The sequence below is a fragment of the Anser brachyrhynchus genome (assembly GCF_964034855.1).
Source record: "Anser brachyrhynchus genome assembly, chromosome: 6".
NCBI lineage: Eukaryota > Metazoa > Chordata > Aves > Anseriformes > Anatidae > Anser > Anser brachyrhynchus.
This window is the reverse complement of record NC_137700.1, coordinates 17,104,194-17,128,119: the sequence shown is the minus strand read 5'-3', so window position 1 is coordinate 17,128,119 and position 23,926 is coordinate 17,104,194. Positions and strand designations below refer to the sequence as shown.

Below are 23,926 nucleotides of genomic sequence, written 5' to 3'. Positions count from 1 at the left end.
TAAAAATAGCCAGATGTGCTTTTTACCTTCCTCCTTGATTTGATATATATAATGTTTGTAAATAATGACTGTAAGAGTCAAAGATAACTTAATATGGTGTCTGAAATAAGCATCCCATCTCTATACTGATGACAACGATGTGTGTTGTTTTTTTGTCTAAATATTTTCCAGAAGGCATCCAGACTTGATTAAATATCCCAAGCGGTAGAGAAGCCATCACTTTACTTAGTATTTTTACTATAATTGGCTCACTCTCACTTTTAAAGTTTGTTTCCAGCTTACCAAGTCACTGATTCTTCCATCTTTCCTCATCAGACTTCGACAAAGATGGTGGATAACAACAGCTACAGTGTCACCATTATCTTCTACTGTCAGCAGATCAGAGAATATATATGTATACATTTATCTTCCTGGAGTAGGGTCTTGCTGAAGACTTCTGTATTTTAATGGAAATATTTGTTACCAAAAAAAATTGCAGTAAGAGTTAAAGATCTTATTTTTGCCAACAGATATTTATGACATAAAAAGTATTAGTGGCCACTGTATTTATATAAGCTGTCATGTTTCACAAATTCTGAAGTGTAAAATAACTAATATGTATGTGTGTGTATATGAATGTAAATATATACTTATATTTCATCCATATATATGAATGTAAATATATGAAAAAATGTATTAGTTGCATGATAAAGGCCTGATTCTGCAGACACTTAAAACTTTCTGCTCAACTTTACCCTTTTTAAACAGGACCCTGGATTAGAAGAAAAGTGCATTAGATCAAGTACCCCTGTAGCTCTTTGGGGGCTATGAGCAGATTAGGATCCTTTGGCCACTGGTCTAATTTATTAAATCCTCCCAAACACAGCAAACATTACTTAAACAATACACAACCGAAGTTGATATTTCTGCAGATTTCACTGTCTTGTCTGACCGAGGTCACTGGGTAAGCATTAAAAATGAAAACCTGACAAAGGTTTATGTATATACAATGAAAATCTGCTTATTCCAGTAGTTCTTAACTTGTTTGCATTGCTGCTTTAACACATTCAGATACAAGTAGCAGATTTTCCAGGGTTATGCTATATATATATGCATGTATATAAAGCCATATAATGCAACTAGTCATACCACCCTTGTGTCAAAACTTAATGACTTTTTTAAGATAAACCATATGAGTGCAGTCACTACTCAGTGGGGAAACCTCTTGCTGCTATAGCAAGTCTGCACTATACTTGTTCTCTATGTATACTATGTGGAGGTTTTTCTGAAGTGACCTATTGGAGTGGCTGTGTATAAATTCTAATGCCCTGATCTAGTGTTTCCTGATGTCTTGAAGTACTCCAGCTACACGCTCGAGGAGAGACTTCACTAGCAATTCTTTGAAAATTCAATGAGATCAGATGTACTGGCCTCAGGAAGCAAGGAAGTAATAACAAGACCAGAAAATATACATCGTGATTTTATTTTTCAAAATATTATGTATTACTCCACCTAAAACATTTTCATATACTACTGTTTTTAATGGATTTGTAACGCTTTTCAGATGTAGAGCACTGATCCCACCTGAAAGGTTACATGTTATAGATATATTAGTTTTCTTAAAATTTTTCCACAGTGGAGATTATTCTCTAAGGGTTGTATTTTAGATATGGTGACAAGCTCTCTTCTATAGATACAGCAATATATATATAAATAGAAACAAGCAAGTACATAGCCAAATAAAAAAAAAATAACAAAAATGTTTTATTTTAGGACAAATTTTAGTGAAGTAATATTTTCCTTACCATGTTATGTATTGTCCTCTCAATTGCATATTTCTGTTGTCCTCAAAGACAAAGTGCTTAAGGCAATCTCAGACCTTCCATTTATTATTTAAAATTGAAGTCATTACAGCTTTTAATACATTTAAAAGCAATCTCTGAATTTCTTTTTCACAGAACTAAACCAATGTTATATTCGATCTGTTTTCTGAACAATAGTGAAGCTTCTAATATATACAAATGTTAATCTGAACCTTGGCCTTAATGGAATCAATCTATCAGGCTTCTGCAACCTCTCCAAGTTTGCTTTTATGTGCAAAACAGCTGCAGCATTTGAATGTAGGAATTGACAGAAGTTCTTCAAATGATAATAAACTGAAAGAACTAGGATATGAAGATGGAGCATGAGACATGAAACATTTGGTCATGCTCTAATCCAAGATTTCTAAAGTGTAGGAATATGTTTTACTGAATCCCTCTGGACACAATATTCCTCAGATAATCCATGTACACTTTTTTCTAAAGTCACAATTTCCTAAAACATCAACCTTCCTTTAAGAGACTAGCTGAATAAGGCAAAGGTAATTATATTCACTGAAATTAAAAACAAAAGTCAGGTATTTGAGAGCTCTGAATGAAATCCCTTTCAATTTTTTAACATTTCTTTCAAAGAATGTTGAATGTCAGAAATCTCAGCACATGCAGTATCCAATTATTCTGATTTTATGATCATCATAAAAAAATTTAGCACGTTGTGAAACAGAAACTATGCAATTCATACCTAATGTACAAAACTGCTTTGTGAGAACGTCTCAACATTTCTCTGTATTCAGAGCTGCCAAAACAAACATCTTTACTATTGAAACACTTTGATAAATAATGAAAAATGATTGAAAAATTTTATCAAGACAGCATCAGTAATGCTGATAAGTTACCTTATCAGTAACATATATTGCTGGAGCATGCATTATAGAAGTCCTTCAGGTTGAGATCTACAATGGAAATAAACATTAATCAAGCTATTTTACTTACCACGGCTAGGAACATTATGTTGACTTGATGATTAATTAATTCAATATTCCTAAGGGAACCTTTAAAATAAGGGACTATGTTTAACCTTCTCTCTACAACAGTCAGTTAAGTACACAGAGTCCTAGGATGGCAAACAGTCTATTGAATGAATGATTCTGTAGTCATCAATGTCTCTCACACAGTTGCTGCCATGGTCCAGAAGTGAGTTCCAGGGGTTTCTACAGATCCTTCATTCCTATTTCTGTAGGCTCTATAGTCTTTACAATAGGTGATTTTTTTACCTAGCCTCATCACTAGTACCCCAACAGAAGAATATGGCAAAAAATCCTCAAAGTCCTCAGACAAGACATTTCCAGTGGACTGTATCTTATATCATCTGGTAACTACTTTGCACACTTTGACACTTTATTAATAAACCCTAGTATTAGTTGCCTATGATTTTCAACAGCAAATAATGTCTTAAGTTCATTTTAACAAAACAAATTCTTTTTTCCAGCCTTTCCAGAGCATATAGGTAACTGTTCATTGCTTACAATATTTTTTACCCTGCGGGACAGAGATCACTAGCAGACCAAAACCCAACATAAAGTAGTCTGTGAAAAGAATATAAAAGCAATCCAACAAAGAAACTATGTATGCATATTCCCACACATGCAAGGAAGCAAGCAAAGAAATGCAGGGAAGAAACAAATATAATATTCAGAGTTCAGCAGGGAGCAGTCAGTCTACACAAGATTTTCCAGTACCAAGGGAATAATATGATAGTTGCATATATTTAAAATAACAGTGTGAAAAACAAACAACGGGAAGGAAAACCCTTTAGAGCCCAAGCCCAAGACATAGTTAGTAAGCCACTTATACACTGATTAAACCTCATTTTAAGAACTAAAATTCTGCAGATAGCTTTGCATAGACTTTTTTCACTGTTTTAGAATCAGTGTCACCAGGTAATGCCTTCAGTCTTTTCATAGGCAAAGTCCTTATTGGCAGATTTAACCCAAAAAAGCTGGAAAGCTGGTCACTTATCCCCTATAAAACAGAAAATAAATAAATAAGCCCTAAGCTTTTAAATTCAAAGTTAAAAAATTGATTTGCTCCCACTCTCATTTTGTTTTAAAATGACTGAATCCTCTAAAACTACTGTGAGGGATTCTTAATTCTTATCAGTAAGGATGCCTAAATATTTAAAAGAGCAAACAGGTGACATAAAATTAGACAAGAAGTTAGTTATATCTGTGTAAATGGGGAAGTTCCAATTTTGGACTGGATTATATCTTGCATTCCATCAGCCTCCACTTGCACTATACGGCAGTGTAGGGACTGTTCTCTGGTTTGGGATGTGTGTGTTCATCCCACAGCCTGTGTGCATCTGTTGGGATTCATGACAGGGACATATATAGTCCTTTCTTCCCTCTTGGAGCTTTGTGCTGAATAGCATGGCCAAACCTAGAATCGTGCTGTTGGTGTTCAAATGGCACTGGAAACTATCACACTAAACTTCACTGCCACATTTCCCATGCTGGTTTAGAATATCAAAGGAATCCTTTTATGATTTTGAGTCTAATTGAAGTGAGACAGGGACAACTCTAAAGGTTATACTCTGTGTTCTGTTCATAGTCCTGACCTCCTTACCTCATTTCCACTATTAATAGATATGCATTCCTTACACAATAAATGAGGCTAGTCTTGTAAGGGGAGTAGTATCTTTTAATAGCTGCACTGAAATAGTTGGAAGAAAACATAAGCTTGTAGAACCTAAAGGAGTGGGTTGTGTAATGAATACTATTCTGTTTTCTCCTGATAGAATAGCAGGTCTAATAAAAGATAATATACGTTGTCTCTCATAAATCATGCTTCATTTGTATCCTCAGTCCATCACATCTACAACAAACCTACTTTAGGCAGGTGACAGTTAACAAGCCAGTTTAAAACTGAGACGAATGGCCTAGTATTAAAAGATATACACACATCTTTCTTGAACATAACCACATAAAAGCTTCTTCTGTATTTCCTTAAATACCAATTAATTCAAATTTCCAGTTGCACCTTTAATTCACAAGTTTCAGCCAGTTTCATCCTCAGGATTTCCTACAACGCATCTATAAGTGATAAATTTCAGCAATACTATTAAATCAAACTCATTATATTAAAAGCCCATAATTTCTGTTTTGTTTTGTTTTGTTTTGTTTTGTTTTGTTTACAAAGGACAAGATTTATCATAGCTAACTCATGCCATCCACAAGTTAGGGTCCTAAACTTATCTAGTCACCTGGATTCTCTGGTGGAGCAAGAGACAAATATTTTGAGGGGATGAATGATTTGTCCAGGTGTCTAAGGTAGGTATGAACAACCATCATCTGAAAGTCAGCCTCCCTCTTCTCTGACTACACAAGGAGCCAAGATAACTTGTTCAGTCTATGGCCTAAATGGAAGGGTCTAGTTCTATGTGAGATGCCCTATCATTACCATTGCTGCTCCAGAAGAGCAAAGATTTCCCTTAATGTCATTTGTCATACCTGCCAGCCCTATGTCAAAATCTTACAAAATGTAGGGCATCTGAAATGACAGTTAGGGCACCTGGAATGGCACTACATGTCTTTGTTTAAGGGAACTGACTCCTACTGTAGGTATCTAACTAGGAGAAAGTAAAATTAAATGAGAGAAATTTTAGCCACGGGAAAAATAGCAAAGTTTGTACAGTTAAAAGATGTTCAGGATAACAGTATAAAGATGAGAGAGAGAAAAGGACAGAAAGCAATTAAGGTAACGCAGCTCCTTCTTTCCTGCTAAGGCAAAGAGAGATCTCTTCAGACCAGTTCTGTGATCAAAGCTACCCTTCTCCCCAGAGTTCCCTACTTCGGATGCTAAAAAAAAAAAGCTTGCCTTGTTTCAATCTACTTTAACCAGTGTCAAAAGAAACTTACCTTAGGGCTGAGGAATGTGTTTGTTTTCACAGGGTTAGAAAATACTTTGTGTTTGTATCCTGCAGCACGCTTGCTGTTGCTAAAGGCAGTGTTAAGCACTTTCTATTTGCAAATTCACAAAGCCATGCATGCCTTCATGAGGCCTGTGTCTCCACCACAATCAAAACCACATTTATAGTTACACACAATCTGTTGACTTGATGTGAATGGATAGCACATGAGAAGTCACGTTTGCTTTTGCATTTGCAATTTCTTTCAGTGCTCACTTTCAAAGCAGGATTTTGCAAAACCACAGAATTTGCCTATTTTTAAAATCTTAAATATCTCACCTTTCCTCTGCTCACTAAGAAAAAGAAACCTAGATTCTGCATTGTTTTATTTGAGAACTTCATGGATGTGCAGTTTCTGGATGCAGAAAGTTGGGTTCTGAATTCATTTCATTTCATTCTTTGGATATACATCTTGATTAGATTATTCTGCATCTAACTCATTTTAAAAAGAGGTGTTAAAAACCACTATCAGATTTCCAAATCTAGTTCACACCCTTTGGCATGCTAAGAATTTTAATATATCTCATACTCCATGCTTTATTGTAATAGTTATGAATTCTGCATTTACAATCTATGCTCGTTACTACGTATGTGATTTAATAGTCAAAGAGAGAACTGCTCTATATCACTTCATATAGTATGAGCCATGTGACAACCATTTCTGTCCTGCAAAATGAATCAGAAATGTCTGCTTTTATTCATTGCAACATGAGTGTTTGAAGGCCCTGGAATTATAATACCATTTTATAACCACGTTTGTGTAAAGATATTTGTTTCTTTTTCTAGTATTTGATAAGAATGCAGTAAATCTAACAGACAGTACATAAAACAGATGTGAACTATGAACACTTGCTTAGAAAATGTGGGATGACATAGGAAAAGATAACACCATCTTCCAGGCTTCATGATACTTGCCCCAGTTCAAGAACAGATGTTTTAAAATGAAAGTATTTATTCTAAATTAGCTGGTCCTCCCTGACCCTCTGAGACATTCAACTTCAGTGTAAGTCTTTTATATGCCTCAATATGCTCATTTCAAGTCAGCTTTGCATCTGATGGTACAAAACTCTTCCATTTGTGCAGCTGAAATTCCTTTTATGTGAAGATCCACATTCAAAAGTGACAGCAAATGCAAGCTACCTGGGCTTTTTGGATGAATGTGCCTGTCCTTTTTGCCAAGAACAAGGGGAGTCTTACTTGCAATAATGCATGTAACAAGAGGGTCACGGTAAGGCACGCCACACCAGTTTAGCCAGGCCTCGTATTCCTTCGAAAAGAACATCTGCCAAGGTGAAATCAGAGCAGACTGGACAAGACCATAAATGTGCTCTAGAAGTTACAAGGAGTACAGACCAAATTGACACTGGCAATACACATATGGGTTGTCATCTTGTTAGTGAATATATTCAAAGCTAGCTCCAATTCATCGAATACCTTCAGGCTCCATTGCCCTTTCCTTTCACCCAGCTGCTGTTTACAGAGAAAAGGAATCCATTCGGTTTTGCTGAGCGGATCAAAGTGTAGCAAGCTATATATGGCCTGCAGTGGAGGAAAACAGAGTGGCATGCCATACTGCTACACTGACGTAAAGTAATTACAGGCATCAACAGTGACACATTGACTTTTGCACCTATTGCAGTATTTTAAGCCTGTTTCCAGCATGCTATCAAGTACAGAGTTCAGCAACCAGCAGCCCCAGTCAAAATATGCATATGTCAGCCACAGGGGGCTGGGACACAAAGAACAACCCCAGACACGGACTTAGCAGCTCACCTCTGACTCAGCACTATCTAAGCCACCTGGGCAAATGACAGGACAGGTAAGGGTGTGCTAGCAAAGAAGACTGCGTACCCAGCAAAGGAGACAGAAAGGAGAAGTAGCAAGCTTCAACCACAGCTGTTTATAGAAAAAAAGGAAAGGAAGGTGCTACCCTTATTAACAGATTCTTAGAGTATATTTATTGCACAAAAGTTTCTATTAATTCTAAAATCCTTCATTTCTGAATTTAGCTAGTCTGGGTACTGCCAGCACAGAAAGAGAACTGTGCTCAACTCTGCCAGGCTCTGTGAGCGCAGATGAGGAGGGGGTACCATATCTCACTCCCCACACCTTCATTTAAAAGCAAAGACAACAATTCCAAGCTCTCTTAAAGGCTTTGCAAAGCACTGGAGGACACATGTCATTCCTCAAGAAAAATCTACTGCTCAGTCAACAATTGCCAGTCTTCTTTAGAGAAATACAGTAGGACAGATTTTGTCCATGGACTACTCTGAACTAATTCTTGCAGCCCTTGTAGGGATAGAAAGCACAGCATATGAAGACCTGCTGTAAAAAGTGAAGAGACATTTTTGAAAATTCACAGTAGCAAGACATTTTAACCTGTAAGCTTTCTGCCATCAAAGCATCATGAAGCATCTGGACCGGAGAACCTGGCCCCTGCACAGAATAAACTCCACAGGGATGGGTGCACATTTTTGCTGATTTTGTGACTCAAAGCCTGCACAGTAGGTACAAATAAAGAATCATTATGTTACAAAGTCCACCTCTCCTCTTCCTTTCTTAAAGCATTATGCCGATCACTGAGACATATGTTTCACTTAATCCAGTATAACCCAGTATAATTCAGTATGTGAATTATGGAAACAGTTTTATCATAGTCATCAGTATCACAAAAAAGCACAACTGTTTTGCAATGCATTTCATTTTCACTGACAACTCCGAATTCATGGGGTCTGTAGACTTAGCAAAATGTTATTTTGTTAATCCAGTCCTTTTTTTCTTCTTCTTTTTTATTTTTTCCCCACATCCAATACGTCTTCATGCCTTATGAGGCTGTAAAAGAATGTTTTAATGAGGCATTAACAGTCTGCTGTATTGGTCCTCCACCCAGCCTACTGTACAGGCTTGGCACGGTGCAATAGACAGACCTTGCTCCTCATCTGACAATGGCAGAAAGCATGCAGAAAGCATGCACAGCCACTGTGCAGCGTGAGTATTACACCGTATCACCCTTCTGCAATTACACCTGGTCCCTTCCTGACCAGCCTAAGAAAAACCACTAATGGCTTTGATGAAGCCCAAATACATAAACTTCACATTGGCACATACAGATCACTCAAATGCATTTCTCATAACTCCCTATAGAAGAAAAAAAAAGAAAGAAAGAAAAAAAAAAGAACCTTGTTTATTTGCCTCCTACAAACATTGTGTAACAGTTATCTACCATAGGACAAGAATGTCAAATGAGCAGAAGAAAGATGTAATAAAGCAAACGATGTGCTTGGAATACACATCTCTTGGAATGAAATAGGCTTTACTTGAAGATTTATATCACTGCAGAATCTAAGCCAGGCTAAAAAACAATGTAATTGCAAGCTAGTTACCATACCCCATGCAGAGAAACCTAGTATTGTTTTATAGACTGGCTTATGGTTAATAACTATGGGAAACAGTACTATGGGAATGGCATGTTCCAGTTGACACGCACAACTTCATCTTAAAAGATTATTTTTATTTTTTTTCAGTCATCTGTACAAGAAAACTTCATGAAAAGTCAGACTAACAAAAAGGAAGGAGGATTTGTTTCAAGGGAAAAAAACATCGCTTGCAATGAATGTTTAAGAACCTTCTAGCTCCTCTGGTTTTGATCAACATGAATCGTTTATGAACTGCTCTTAAAACTGACATAGCAAACAAATCTCATCAGAGAAAAATACAACACACCACTGAGCTGTAGCAAATGATTTCCCTTAGGGTTATGCTTTGTCACGTGTCCAGAAAAGACCAAATAAAAACATGTCTTTGCTAAAATAAACTACTTTTTCAAAATTCAGCATCCTTCCCATTCACCAAGCTTTTATTTTTGAAGCAAGATTTTGCTTTCTTTTTGGTTTACATGCTGATTACAGCTTTCAACAAATGCCAGTAAGAACTGAGCAACTTCACCAGACTCCTCAGACGATGTTTCATCTGGCTGTATAACAGCTGTACATGATATTTGAAGCTCAGAAGCCCCAGGTTTATGATTAACAATTTAATGCAAGTTACGTCACGGGAGAGGCACCTTGTGCAATCTTCTTACATAATTTACTGTACACAGTATTCATTCCAATGTGAGTTGTAAGTCATGCATGAGTAAGTCCTGAAGAATTAGAGGAAGCTGTAAGCAATATACATGCCAGCCTGATGACAATGAGCATTTGTGATTTGTGAATAACTTGGTATTAATCTTTAAGTTTGGGGTTTCCAACTGTTAAGTGTAATCATCAGAAGCCTTCATACTTCTGACATAATCTTTTACATTCCTAAGATGCACAATGGGCCTTTTGGCCAAATTTCTTCCAAATTGCTGTCTTCGTTAGTGCTTGCTGCAGAAATTTATTATGAACACGTTCATAGCTTGTGATGGCAGAATGATGAACTTCTGTCAAAGCCAGGGTTTAACATGATCCTGCCCAGATTTAACAATAAATAACTTCATATGTATGTATGACCTCACTAGATTCTTATCTTTTATGACTTCTCCTTTTCCCTCACCTGGGACTGTTTTTATCTTATATACATAAGGTTGCTCATGCATTTGAATGAATGAGGATTTCATTCAAATCAGTAGTTTGCAGCAACATTCATAATAAAAAAAATGCTAAATGCAGCAGTTGTAACAGAGGTTTTCAGGGTGTATTTTAAATGGAAGATTGTTGATGAACTGATAGAAAATGAACCATGCTTGTGGGACTGCAATAAGAAGACACAAATATTTGCCATCAGAAACAAACCCAGTAAATATATTGTTCAGTAAATATGGGCATCCCTAATACAAGTGTAAAGCGTTGTCATTCACCTCCTTTGAAAAATATGAAAGATTCCCAAACCTCTTCCATTGGAGAAAGCATTCCTACAGCTACATTTCACTCACATGCCTGTAAATTTTTTTTGCTCTTAGTTTATGGACACTTTTTGAATTACAAACCTGATAGCAGTGGGAACTTCCTTTATTTCACTGTACACATAAAAAGTGAGTTACACATAACAATATGAGCAATGCATTGTATGCCTGGTATATTAAACATTATAATGCCTGGTGTATTAAACATTATACTACAGCAGAGAAATGAGATCTTTCCATTTAAAACCTGCAGGCAGGCTCCAAATATTAACACAGTTTCTAAATGGAAGTAAGAATAGCCAAACTTGTTTTGTGACATCGTATCCTCTTCATCCATAAAGTGCTTAACTCAAACATCTCTTATCACACGAGACTTGTCAGACCACCGGGATTCCCTTGGCATCAGGAATTCTGTCTCAATAAAGCAATCAAATGGATGGAAAACTAGGTCACTGATCAATTTTTTCTCTGGGATGCTCAAATTGTCCTTAAGTCTGCCAAATTTGACTTATGTGAGTGATCCCTGTTGTACTGAGGAAATTCTCAGAGGGCATCACAGAATCAGAATGACAGAATCGTCTAGGTTGGAAGAGACCTCCAAGATCATCTAGTCCAACCTCTGACCTAACACTAACAAGTCCTCCACTAAACCATATCACTAAGCTCTACATCTAAACGTCTGTTAAAGACCTCCAGGGATGGTGACTCAACCACTTCCCTGGGCAGCCCATTCCAATGCCTAACAACCCTTTCAGTAAAGAAGTTTTTCCTAATATCCAACCTAAACCTCCCCTGGCGCAGCTTTAGCCCATTCCCCCCTCGTCTTGTCACCAGGCACGTGCGAGAACAGACAGACCCCCACCTCGCTACAGCCTCCTTTAATGTACCTATAGAGAGCAATAAGGTCGCCCCTGAGCATGGAGCTGCCAGAGTATCCTTTCACCATCTCCTCTAATGGCCCTCTTCTATTGCAAGTGGCACAGACAGAAGGCAGCATGAACTCTCTGCTGGTACAAATCCCAAGTATGCTGGTGACCAGCCTGATATGGGATGGCCACAGGCCCACAGCCACAAAGTGAAGCTTTCTACTAGCCTCAGCCTGACTGTAAACTTATCCTGCTGCAGCATTTGTGTAAGCTGCCAATGACCAGTTCTGCTTTATACTGTACTCAGCTGATGTTAATCATAGTAGGTGAAATTGTCAGGAATGATATATGGCACACCTGCACAACTGGAGTAGTGATAGAAATCTGCACATGGAAAGTGTGCCATTGCTAGTGTTTTTTCCAGGAAACAACTGAGTCTCAGTGTGAGGATCTAATTTTCCTTTACATAATTACTTTAAATGCAATGTTTTGGCAGAAGTTGCCAGCTGCAGCTACACACTGTATTTCACAAAACCCAAATTCTGATCTGATAATGTAGCTCAATTTTCCACTGCCTGCTCACTGACCTATGACTTTCCATATGGTTTCCCTTAAAGCCTTAATGTAGCTGTGATCTTCTGGTATGTCTATTTGTACATAACAGCGTATGCAGTTGAACCACAAATGAATACAGCAGGATATTCCAGACAGGCAGACATAGAACTGTGTTATTAAATACACACATGTATGTACATATACAGAGACTGACAGAGCCAGGCACGTAGCATAAAACCTAAGAATCAGAGTCAGAAGTTAATGGTTGGATCAGGATCAGGATTGCACTGCCAGGCATTATGGTGAAAGAAAATGGTATGACCACGTTCAGTGTTCTTTCAAATGGCCTGTTCATTAGGGCAGAGAGGGAAGACTGTCAACTTAAGTCCTAGAAGAATTAGATGTAATACCTGAATCTCAACAAATGTGTAAGCTATCTTCTTCTCAGTCTGATGGTCCTGTTCCCAATGGATTCCAAAGACAATAATTTCTCTCACTCTGCTCCTGGGCTCAAAGTAATTCCCTATTTCACACAGAAATGGCCTTTGTGAGTCTGACTGAAGAATTATGATTTAGCATTAATAATTATGCAAGTGAGGGGCTAGGTGAGGCTACCAATGGTACAGGACATAAGTGTATCACTGTATAACTCCAGCATGTCTAAGATATTTACTTAGCTTTATCCAGATTAATAGCACTGAGGAAAAATAATGCTGATAAGAGATCTCCCCAGCCACAAGTTCGTTCTGACCTATTACTACAACAGTTCCTCTCCTTATTATTCTCATGTAGGTTCTTTCCAGGTAACATTATTTCTGCCCAGGATCACTAAGTACAAAACGTGTAAGTAAAGAATAATCAAATTACATGCCTTTTTATAGAGTACCATTTAGGGAAAAAATTATTTGGAATGTAATTTAAAGCTTATGGAGTCAAACTTCCATGTTCGTTCTGGATTCATGAGCACTGTCTTAAGTTTGGCTAATGTGTTTGTGGTGTTTGTTGTTTGTTTTTTTTCACAAGGTAGAACAATAAAAACAGCTCTGCCAGAGAGAGATTTAAGACTTAACCAGAAATTCATGATAAGAAAATTCCCCGTGCTGCAATGAGGGGTCACCTGGGCTGAGTAAAGGTAATAGCCAGAATTCCAAAGGCTGGTTATCCACTTGGAGGACCTTAATTTTGGGATGTCAAATTTGAGACATCTCAAAAAGACTGGGTTTTAAAAGGACAGGTGTTCCACGTTTTTCAGAAAGTTCGTTCCATGATGGTCACTAAAAGTAATGAGCCAGTAAATCTTGGAAAAAAGTGCTTTATTGCAAGAAGAAAGATTGTTTATATTAAGGGAAAATGTCCTTTTTCCATTTTGCATATGGTATTTGAAAACCCTGCCAGCATCTGCAGAACATATGTGTTTTAATGACTGTACAGGAAAAGGCAGCTGTAAGGAAACTGATAGCTATGAAATTCTAAATTAAATTTTACATAAGATACCTTTATTAGTGGCTGGAAGCTTCTGTATTTAGAGGAAACACTCTGTCTCTCTGTGTCCAACTCAGCTGCCTTAGAATCATGATATAGCAATAACTATAGCAGATGTCACTAGATTTATACAGAGATGGATTATGTTATTCCCCTAGTTAGTTTACAGCTGCTTTATGCTATGCTGCACCCAGTTATTGTGTGCAACTAAATAAAAAATGTCATCAAAGGCCTCCCTCTGTGATGACAAATGGTGCTAAAAAGGTGTGTGGTTTATTGGAGGGTGGGGAAGGGAGGGCAGGGCAGGCTGAGGGGTGCAAGCCACCTTTAGTGTATTTCTAAGATAAATTGTGTTTACATTTCCCTGGCATCCAGCGTGCAATGACCTTGGAGCCCTACTATTCTCTCAGTGACTGCATGTCAGTTGTGAAGCCAAAGTACTCAGGTAGCTGTGCTCTGCTGCAGAAAGCCAGATAGCAAAGGACAGTGCCAGGCTATCCTTCACTTTTAAGAGGATAATGTACCAGATTATACATCCTTTTGTCTCTGTGCCTTTCTTTTAGTACCTCTTACTCCTTGCACACAACTGCAGAACTGCTTAGGAATGCATTACCATCCACAGCTGCTTCACCACCTCTGTGTCCTACCACTCCTCAGATTCTACATCATTATTGGAATCCCTCCAACAGCCTACAGAGACATGAAGCTTCCTGTCCCATGCCCTTTCTATTAACTCTCTGCACTACATCTGCTCCCTCAGAAAGATTTTTTTTCCAGGAAGCTATACATTTTTAAACTGTTGTAACAGAACTACTCAATCTGCTCCTTTTTTTTGGCTTTTTTTTGTTTGTTTTTTTGTTTTTTGTTTTGTTTTGTTGTTGTTGTTGTTTTTAATTTAACTGTGTCCAGCGGCACAAGCATCATATATCCCAGATGTCCAAAACAAACCGTTTATACCCAGCTACCTTCTAAATGATGACAAAACATGCAATTCCTGCCCCTTGATAACATACATTCCTTTATCAGATGAAATAACCTAGACATTCAAGGCTTTGAATATCACTAAGTCCAAGAGACCAGAGACTGGCACCAACCTACATATCTTAGCTGCACAAGACTGCAAAAGGGATATTACTTCCCAATTCTACATGAAGGGCAGCCAGAAAGAATACCAGTTGGTGAAGCCCAGTCATTTCAAGTAAACTAATGTTCTAGCACCATAGGAAAATCTTGATAGACAGACAGCATATGTGACTTGTGGATGAGCTGATAATTTGGAAGTGCTCTTAACAGAGTACTTTTCAAGAACATCATGTACAAAATAAAAAAAAAAAAAAGTTTTCCAACCATAATGGCAAGAGCATAAACGTTGTGTAAAGCATTCAGTGGCTACCAATATGCTGAGAGAACTTCACTGACTGAACACAAACTGAAAAAAATGCAAAGAGCATTGCAGACATCATTGTCAGAATCAGCCCATTAAGCCCTGAGCTCCATGTAGAAAAGGATCTTTCAATCACCCATTATCGTCATCTTCGAACTATCAAAGCATTGACTATCTTGTTTGTTTATGTACATCAAAATTCTGGACACATTTCAGCATCTTACTGCAGCGAAAAGACCTTTTCTTTCCCATTAAGGTGTCTTGTTTTGTTATACAAGTACAGTACCCATAAGTACCCCAAGCAAATATATCTGGCCCCTCCATGACCATGCAAAGAAACAGACGCTATTGTATAGGATACAGCCATGTTCCCAGCTCTCCCCATCTGCCTGCCACCTCAGGAGAAATGTGAACAGGCAGGTCCTGCGTCCCAGCCCCTTTCCCTTGCCTTCCTGAACACTTGGGCAAACACACAGCATGTCATCATATCTGCTAGGAACCCAGCTGCAGCCAACGATCAAAGACCAAGTCCTTTTTTTCTAATGCAACATTGAAGACATACTCAAGAGCCTACCCTTCACCTTCCCCCTCCCTTTTGTTCTCCCCACAACTGGAAACTCTTCTGACTGAATATGATATCACTGGGATTGATTGCACAAGATGCACCTGAACGCCAGTCAAAATGTTTAACCTTCCATTCACCCACACACTCTGAGACACATAATCTTCTTCAAACAGTCACCCTATGATTTGCAGGTAGGGAAAAAGCGAATGGTGAGGCAGCAAAGTAAATACTGGGCTTAAAATGAACTGAACTGAAACATTCTGTAAGCAGGTGTTGCTAAACAGCAAAGTCCTTGTTTGCAATACACGTTATTTTACCTTCAACCCACAGTGATTTTATCACACCTCACTTGTAAATTCTGAGAATGAATTCTTACAAACCCAAGGCCTTCAGTTATTCACACTGGCAAAGCCATCGTTAGAGATGTTGTCCTGCTGAATCTGTTAGGGCTGACACAATGCCTGTACTTGTGCATCAGCATAAATAAGGCACAAAGAATGGGCCAGCTATTCCCACAGAACATGGACAGGAGGTCTGCACCACACATACCCAGGAAGCCTACGCTGCCCTAGAACTGAAAGCGGTGGAACCACATCAGCCCAAGACAGCATTTGAGCTAATAAGCCCATGGCAATACTCTTACTGATACCTAAGCTATTTGGCAGGCTGCTGCTGCTGCATTGCACCAGGCAACAAAACAAATTGGGCTTTAGCTCAGAAGCCCCAATCCATTACACAGAGGAGATGAAAGACACAGCATATTTCATCAGAACCCAGGCTAGTGAGAAAAGAATCCCTTAAAAAGCAATTGTTCTTAGGGCATGACACTTTCTTTATATTCACACACCCAGTTTCATCCTAACATTTAGCCAATTTCAGACAACGAATATCCCAACTGTGGGGAAATTCTTGTCACAGTGCAGACACTACTAGATTCCTAGAACATGCAGATGTGAAACTGGATCTTCCTCCATTCTCAGAGGAAGTATTCTCTCACAGAATTCAATAGAGATGCATACACCAGACAAGGTGCCCTGGCAGTCACAGAAGTGCTCACTTACTTCCCTTCCTGGTAGCCTTCTAACCGCAAAAATGACAGCTCTGTTCTCCAAGTGTGAAACAGCAACCACTGAAGACATCACGTGTATCATCATTTCTCAGATTTCTACTGATTTGAGCCATGGGCCTTTTTGCTTTCTTTGCCTCTTTCTGCCACTAAAAAGTAGACATGAATCTATATTATCATCACTATAGAATTAGCAGTGCTGTTTGCTTCTTCATTCTCAGAAGGATCAATTATCAATAAATAATTAACAAGAGTGCTTGAAAGCTCAGAAATAGACTAAAAACTGAAATGTTTTCAGATGAATGCATGCGCTTTATCAATCAATTTTACCGTGGCCAATCACAAAATATTTCTTAACTCTCTTTCTAATGGCCCACATTATATCAAAATACAAATGCCCTTGCCAAATAATGCAGAATGTCAATCATGTCACTATGTCACTAAGGCTTTTTTTTTTTTTTTTACTTCATGGACCAATTTCAGTCTAAAAAATAAACAAGTCATATAACTACCATAAAACAACCCCAAATTTTAAAAAAACAGGGCTTTTAACTATGGATTTCATCAAGTTTTTCACTGTATTTTCTGTTCTTAGGATATGTTACAATATGTAACAGGACAAGTGACATGATAGAACAGACGAGGGGCCAGATTGCCATGTTATCTTTCAATATAGAGCCAATATAGATTCAGGGATGGAAAGGAAGGAAACTTTCCATAGCTGGAAGTACTTATGCTGATTTCCTATCTTTGACTTGCTAGAGTAAGTTCTTGTAAATGATGTGCTCTCTGTGACCTGCTGATCAAAAGAACAATCTCAAAGACCCAGCTTACAGAAGTGTTCCTTCTCCACACTAGACAGGGAATGTGCATGTCAGCACACAGCTGCAAGCTGAAATCCCTTTCCATATTACAGAATCTTGATGCCCTGTAGGTTCTACTGTAGTACCACGGTTACCAGGCCTTCATCCCTGAAGCCCAGAGTCTGACCATTTATCTGAAGATTCACAGTCTTTACCACCCTGGTGTTACATCTAAAAATTTTTATTAAGGAAACTGGGAATAACTGACAGATGGCTTTGTGTGGTGGTGCAGCCCTTATACTCACAGCCCAAGGCAGAATGTCTTACTTTGACCTGAGGGTTGGTTTGAGGTTCTCCTTAAAACAAAACTTCTGTTGAAAAAAAAGTTATCTAAACAATCATATTTTATTTTAGCTGATAAATGTGAGAAAGAATAAAGAAGTGAAAATGGACAGAATAGACAGCATAAACAGTCAGAAGAATGAACAGCATGCGTGTTTACAGTTAAATTTCCTTTTATGAACAGTAACCTATTATTGGGTCTGGAAAGGATGTTTACAGGAGGTTCAAAGACTTGACAATTACATGTAATTGCAATAACATATTGTACCATCTAGAGAGCTACAAAAAAAAAATACCAGTGGTATATATCTGTATCTATTTTTGTATGCATATCATACTCTGAGATAGCAGAAGGCACTGTTTTTCCTACAGTTATACAGACTGGTTTGTTCTGGCCAAAGTCCTTTGGAACTGTGAGAGGCATTTGTCAGGACAGAAACAAAATCATACTTTACACCCTTAATTCTTTGTTGTAACTAGTGAACAGGATAAATGAGGGTGAGGGGAGCAAGCATGGCAGCTCCAGTAATGTGCTCTAGAGTTGTTTTCCAGCAAGCATTATTTGAACCGATATGCACAGTCACTACAAAAAAGATGCTTACGTGAGACTCCCACACATTGTATACACGAGGGGTTCAGTGGCAGGAGGTGATAGGGGTTGGAGGCAGTGTGCTAATTCTCATCTCCCTCACTGGTCCCAGATCAGGAGCAAAGGCACATGAAACAATCTGAAATTTGTATCACACTAAAATTAGGAAGGGAGACAAAACTCTCTTTTCCTTGGGAACTGACTGCTCCCTGCAAGAATCTGCATCATCAGACAAGTAATTTGATTAAGCCCAGTGTATGTTTTCAGCTAACAAATATTTAATTCACAATGGACCTACTCTCCATCAAGTTGCATCTGATCTCTTATCCTTTGTGAAGCAGAATAAAACCGTGCTCTTCTGGTTTGGTCACATTTCATACTCACTGCATGGTGAAAGGTTATGCTGAAAGGTTGCTGAGAACCAAGTCCAGAAGTCCAGGTGGTATTTCAGGCCTTGGCTTGTTATACTGAGGATTTGCTAGGAATGCAGCTACATTGGTGCAAATCCTCTGTATTGGCAGAGTAAAGGACTGCACACACTACACATTGTTGCAATCCACCTTGGATTCTAGCAGGGGTTAAATTCTGCAACTCAGGCTAGACAGAGGAAGATTCTAGGGAGACAATGCTTTTACTAAACATTGCAGGGACACACAGCCCCACGCAAATGGAGAGACTTAGTCCCTTCTCATTCCCCGTAGTAAATCCATCCTTGAGCTCAGCAGTTCCAGTGTAGGAAATGGATGGTATAGGAATTTTTGATCAGTTCTTGCTCTGTCTCAGTTTTACATCTGAATTTGAGGCTGGATAAGCTTCAGACAATCTAACACTCTACATTACTTTATGATTCTTTTTGCCTCAATCAGTTTGGTTTTATTACTAAGTAACATAAAAATTCCTTGCTCAATTTTATGCTTTCCAGAAGACTAGCTAGGGGTGGCTGAACATATTCACTGACTGTTTAAGGAAACCATGGGAATTAACGAGGAAAAAGGTTTGTCTTCTCTATCCTCCTTACATAACATTATTGTTCTTTCCAGAGTTCTTCGGAGTGTATTCTTCATTTGGTTAGGTTTGTCCAAGCTGGTTATAAGCTTTTTTATTTAACAAGAAGGAGCTGTATGAAAACACCACTTTGAGTAATGTTAGATAAACATAAACTATCTGTCAAAGCAGAGCAAGTACAATTTTATTTGTAAGAACCACTAGACCTCAGGAATTCTGCTGTCATTTCAATCCTGCCCATTTCTGAGCCCTAAAGCAATGAGAGATTCAAGTAGGGATGGATTCCCTCTGCTCTGTGCAAAGTAGACTCTGTGTATTATAGGTTTGGCATTTCTCCTGCCTAACTAGTATTTCTGCTTAGGCTAAAATATTTCACTGTTAAAACAACCAGCCAGTGAAATCCTTTCTCTCTCATGTAGTTTTCAAGCCAGCATCTTTACTCAGCCAAACCTCTTTCAGTCTTACGTAGAAGATTTCTCTAGTACACAATCACAAAGTGATTCAGAGCGGTCATTGCTTCAGTGTTAGAATATTATGTTTATAACAGCCTATAAAGATGATGTAAACAGCAAAATGCTGTAGTATGCCTTCTGATGTCTCATTCAGCTGCTGGTCTGCTCACAACTCCCACTGAACTATGTATAGTGTTTTACGTGTATGCTTGCCAAAACCTTGTAGGAAAGAACTAAAACCTCTCACTCCTCTGGAATGATTTGTTGTATTGCAGCTTAAAGACATCACGAGGCTTTCTAGGAAAGACTCTGAAAATCCTGAGTAGCTGAATCACTGTGATTTGGATGCCCCATGGGACATAAGGTCAGTGTGATCTTTGCCACACAAAGCTGTTGGGAACAGGAGTTCCACCTGCCCTACCACCAAATGCCAGGATGGGAATGTGAGCCAGAGCTGGACACAGCCTGCGGGAGGCTATGGGCAGTCAGAGAGCACACAGCAATGGGACACCATTATCTGAAACCTATTCTTGCCTGCTAAGGTAGTAAAGGGCTATAGTAACCACTGCCATAACCCCGAGACTACATTTGTGGCAATAGAGGGTAAAATATTAAAAGTATCTCAATGAATTGTAGCATGATGAGTCATTGGCTTTCAGACCTAACTGGAAAGGCCAGGGGCATCACTGCCCCGACATGCTCATTGTCACTTCCCATATACGACTTCCATGGTCACCACTGCTCGGAACCGAGTAGATGAACCTTCCTATTCCACCACAACACAAAGGCCTATGCTTTGTTCACTTTCAGCAAGACATCATGCTTCCGGGCACTGTTTGAAAACAGGTGTTAGGACTTTCAGAAAGTTCACTCAGTCTAACTCCACCTTATGTGCTTAGTGGGTGCTGAAGAGGACAAATGTATTAATCACCACAGATCAGATTTTATATCACTTTTCTACAGAACAAAAACCTCTCCCAAATCTATTATCTCCAGACATGAGTCATCGGGAGCTACTTTAGTCAGCATAACGTAACTGCAGTTCATGTACTACAGTGTAACAATGAGAGGACTCTTAACCATAAATATTTTTGTCACCACGGTATCTGTGAATGGGGAGCAATGTAATCACAGTCTTGACATCATGACTGGTATCAGCCTGTCTTCTGACTGAGTTCAAGAGATACTGTCACAAAAATTACACAACTGCCAGCCAAGGATTATTCTTAACAGCAAATTTAATAACATACTTAGGCACTCATTCCTGGAAGCCTGGAACTTACACAGCTTCTGATCATCTAGTTCATGTCCACTTTGAAGGATAGTATCACATCCTCCATGTCTGCTCACAGCTTCAGGACCTGCAATTTTGCACAAAAAGAAGCTGCATTTAAAAGCATAAACGAATCTATCTACAAAAAACAGTAAGGATCATAAATCAAAATTGCTGAAAACAGAGTAAGTGTGCTGTAAAGATTTCCATAGTACTGTTTAACAGCAGGTTAAGGCTGAAACAGGACAATCATACTTTAGAAAACAGGTGAATTACTAAATGCTTGCTTTTTCTGAATTAAACGTGTAACCTTAGTATCCAAGGCACAATTTTAATGTAAAAAGATATCCTCTCCCTTGTAACTACAGGGCAGTGAGGAAACAACTTGACAGTTTAAAAATTAAGTGCAACACCAGTTTCTGATAATTTACAAAACATATTTCACTAACTGACAGACAAAGATTCCACAGCTTCTTTCACATAATCTTTGTATCTCTGTGTTTGCTAGAAAAAAAAAATCTAGCAAACTTCTGGCATCTTGATATCATGGTATTAAAATACATTTAGCATTCTCTTGTAATAAATTAACAATTAGCCTGATATTTAAGGAAATATAACTTGGAAATGTATCAAATTGTATTACTCTCAATATCCACAAAAAGCTGGTGTGCCTAGAAAGACAATACCTATTACCATTTACTTTATCATTATATCCTGGTACATCATGCAATCAGTGATTAAGAAATCATTGATTAATCTTATAGTGTAGTCTTTAAGTGTTTTTTACGACCACTCACATTATGCAGTTTCCTATTCCATCCCTATGATCCCAAGTCTTTTGCAAAAATGGAGAGCTCATGCACCAGTTGATGGACAGACCCAAACAGCCAGATTCTCTTTGTTGCTCTCTACAGGCTATTTACACTGGTTTTGAAGTACTTACCAAGCTACCTGGCCTAGCTGTATATTCCCATTAAGTCTTAAAGTGAATTGTCAGTCACAATTCCCAGGAAATCCTGCCTTTGCAGGCATGAGAAAGTAAGTGAATGGACTACCCTTGGCCTAACCGTTTTCTCCCCAGTAGCACTGAGAAGCTTGCTTGTGCTGTACCTAGTCTGGGATTAAACATGGGAGTTCAATTTCCAGAACTGTCAGTCACGAACCTTTCACACACCTTAAATTCATTTTCAAGTGTTAAAAGAAATGCAAGAAATAGAAGCCAGGTATTCAGTGTTCACAAAAAGCAGCTGATTTAAAGCAATTTATATAACCTGTTGCATGGGTTGACTCTGATCTTACATGAGTTTACTTAGCAGAGCTAAAAATATTAGCCAATACAAGGTTTGAGGCCATCTTCTGAACAGACGCAGATGATAACCTTGTGAGCTCTGCTGTCTGCTCCAATTGCCTTGCAAATAATAGTGTTTCCAGCGTGAGTTATAGGAATTTAGACTGCTTGTACCCATTGAAATTGCACAACTATACGCTTCTGCACTCACATGCTGTGGAAGCACTGTGGAAGCTTCCTTACTGGGTTTTTAAACATGGGTTACCAGAAGTCTGAATAAACTCTTCCCAAGCAAAATAATCCTTCCATTTCTAGGGAATAACTGTGGCCCAACAATGTTTCTTTTCCCTTGATACCACACAACCAACAAAGGTAATTCGCTTTCAGAATTTATTCAAAATCTTAACATTTAGCAAAGTTGTTAGCAACTTTTCTTTCTGTTCCCTTAGCAATGGGCTCACAGTAAGACCTAGCTCCTGCAGTCCTGTGATTATCCTCCCATGTTTTTTGTTTTTTTAAAGTTACAGCATAGGGTATGCTGGTGCTTGACAGTACTCTAAGGCAATGATGTATGTGCTGGAGGCAGACTAGCCAAGGCTGCATGGCGTTCCACACAGGGTAATCCACCCTGCTGCACCGTACAGCATATCGATACAGCACGCATGATGCTGCTGATAGCAGGTAAGGCTGTTCAGGCCTTTGTGACAACACAGCAAAGCACATGAAATATAAAGCATCAAAAAGAGAAAGCAAATTCAACGAACTCCACTTTTGCTGTGCTTTATGTGGTTTGGGGCATAGACTTGTTAGTTCTAAACAGAAGCGAGGCTGACCTCTTCCACTGAAATGGGGGAGCATTTTGACAGCAAACCTTTAATGCTGCTAGTTTGTGTTGTCTTTAGACCCTGTATATTTTTTTTCTTCCCTCAGAAGACCCATGCTGTCAGTAACCCTCAAGAACCAACATTAAATGTCCCTGCTGAGAGACATAAAGCACTAGCAAGCGCACCAAGCCTGAATTCCGCCCCCGTCCTCCGAACTCCTGCTGAACCCCCAGACAGAAAGATCCAGGGCTGACAACCAGGACACCAGGTAAGCAGAGATGGCTCCGTTCCTACCAGAGTACTGGGCCATTCCCTGAGCTGTAACTAAGCCATACACTCCACAACCCTCTGAGATACTGCATAAAGTTCGGCTATTCATGGTTTCCCTCAAGTGCTCTCTTTAAAGAGTGCTGTCAGTGTATTGTTGGTACAGAGGTCACACTCAGCGAGGACAAGGTGGCAAAACACTTACCGCTCCTCTTTAGCTAGGATTCAGCTTCAGCATGAAAACGTGTGAGGAAACTGAGGTGAACACCCGAGTTTATTCAGCAGACAGAAACGTTTAACACAGACACACACACACACCCCAGGGGAATTCAGCCCCTCACGGGTCTCCTGCCCCTCGCAGTGCCCAGGATGGCGCAGGGACCTGCAGCAGCTTCCCTGCCCTGGCTGCTGCAGACAAGCGGCGCTCCCTGAGGCAGGCAGCGAGGCGCGGCGGGGCCACGACGCCTCACCTGAGGCGAGGGGCGAGGCTGGAAGCGCCGTCGCGCGCCGCCCC

General features: G+C 39.1%; 1 long non-coding RNA gene across 1 annotated transcript; it reads right to left on the bottom strand.

Moving 5' to 3' along the window:
• LOC308197475 lies at nt 1-23,750 on the bottom strand. Its single transcript, XR_013952955.1, has 5 exons — nt 23,618-23,750; nt 21,011-21,121; nt 18,317-18,442; nt 2,696-2,752; nt 1-436 (listed from the first exon to the last, which is right to left on the bottom strand). It is a non-coding gene; the product is annotated as an uncharacterized lncRNA (long non-coding RNA).
• Nucleotides 23,751-23,926: the final 176 nt, after the last annotated feature.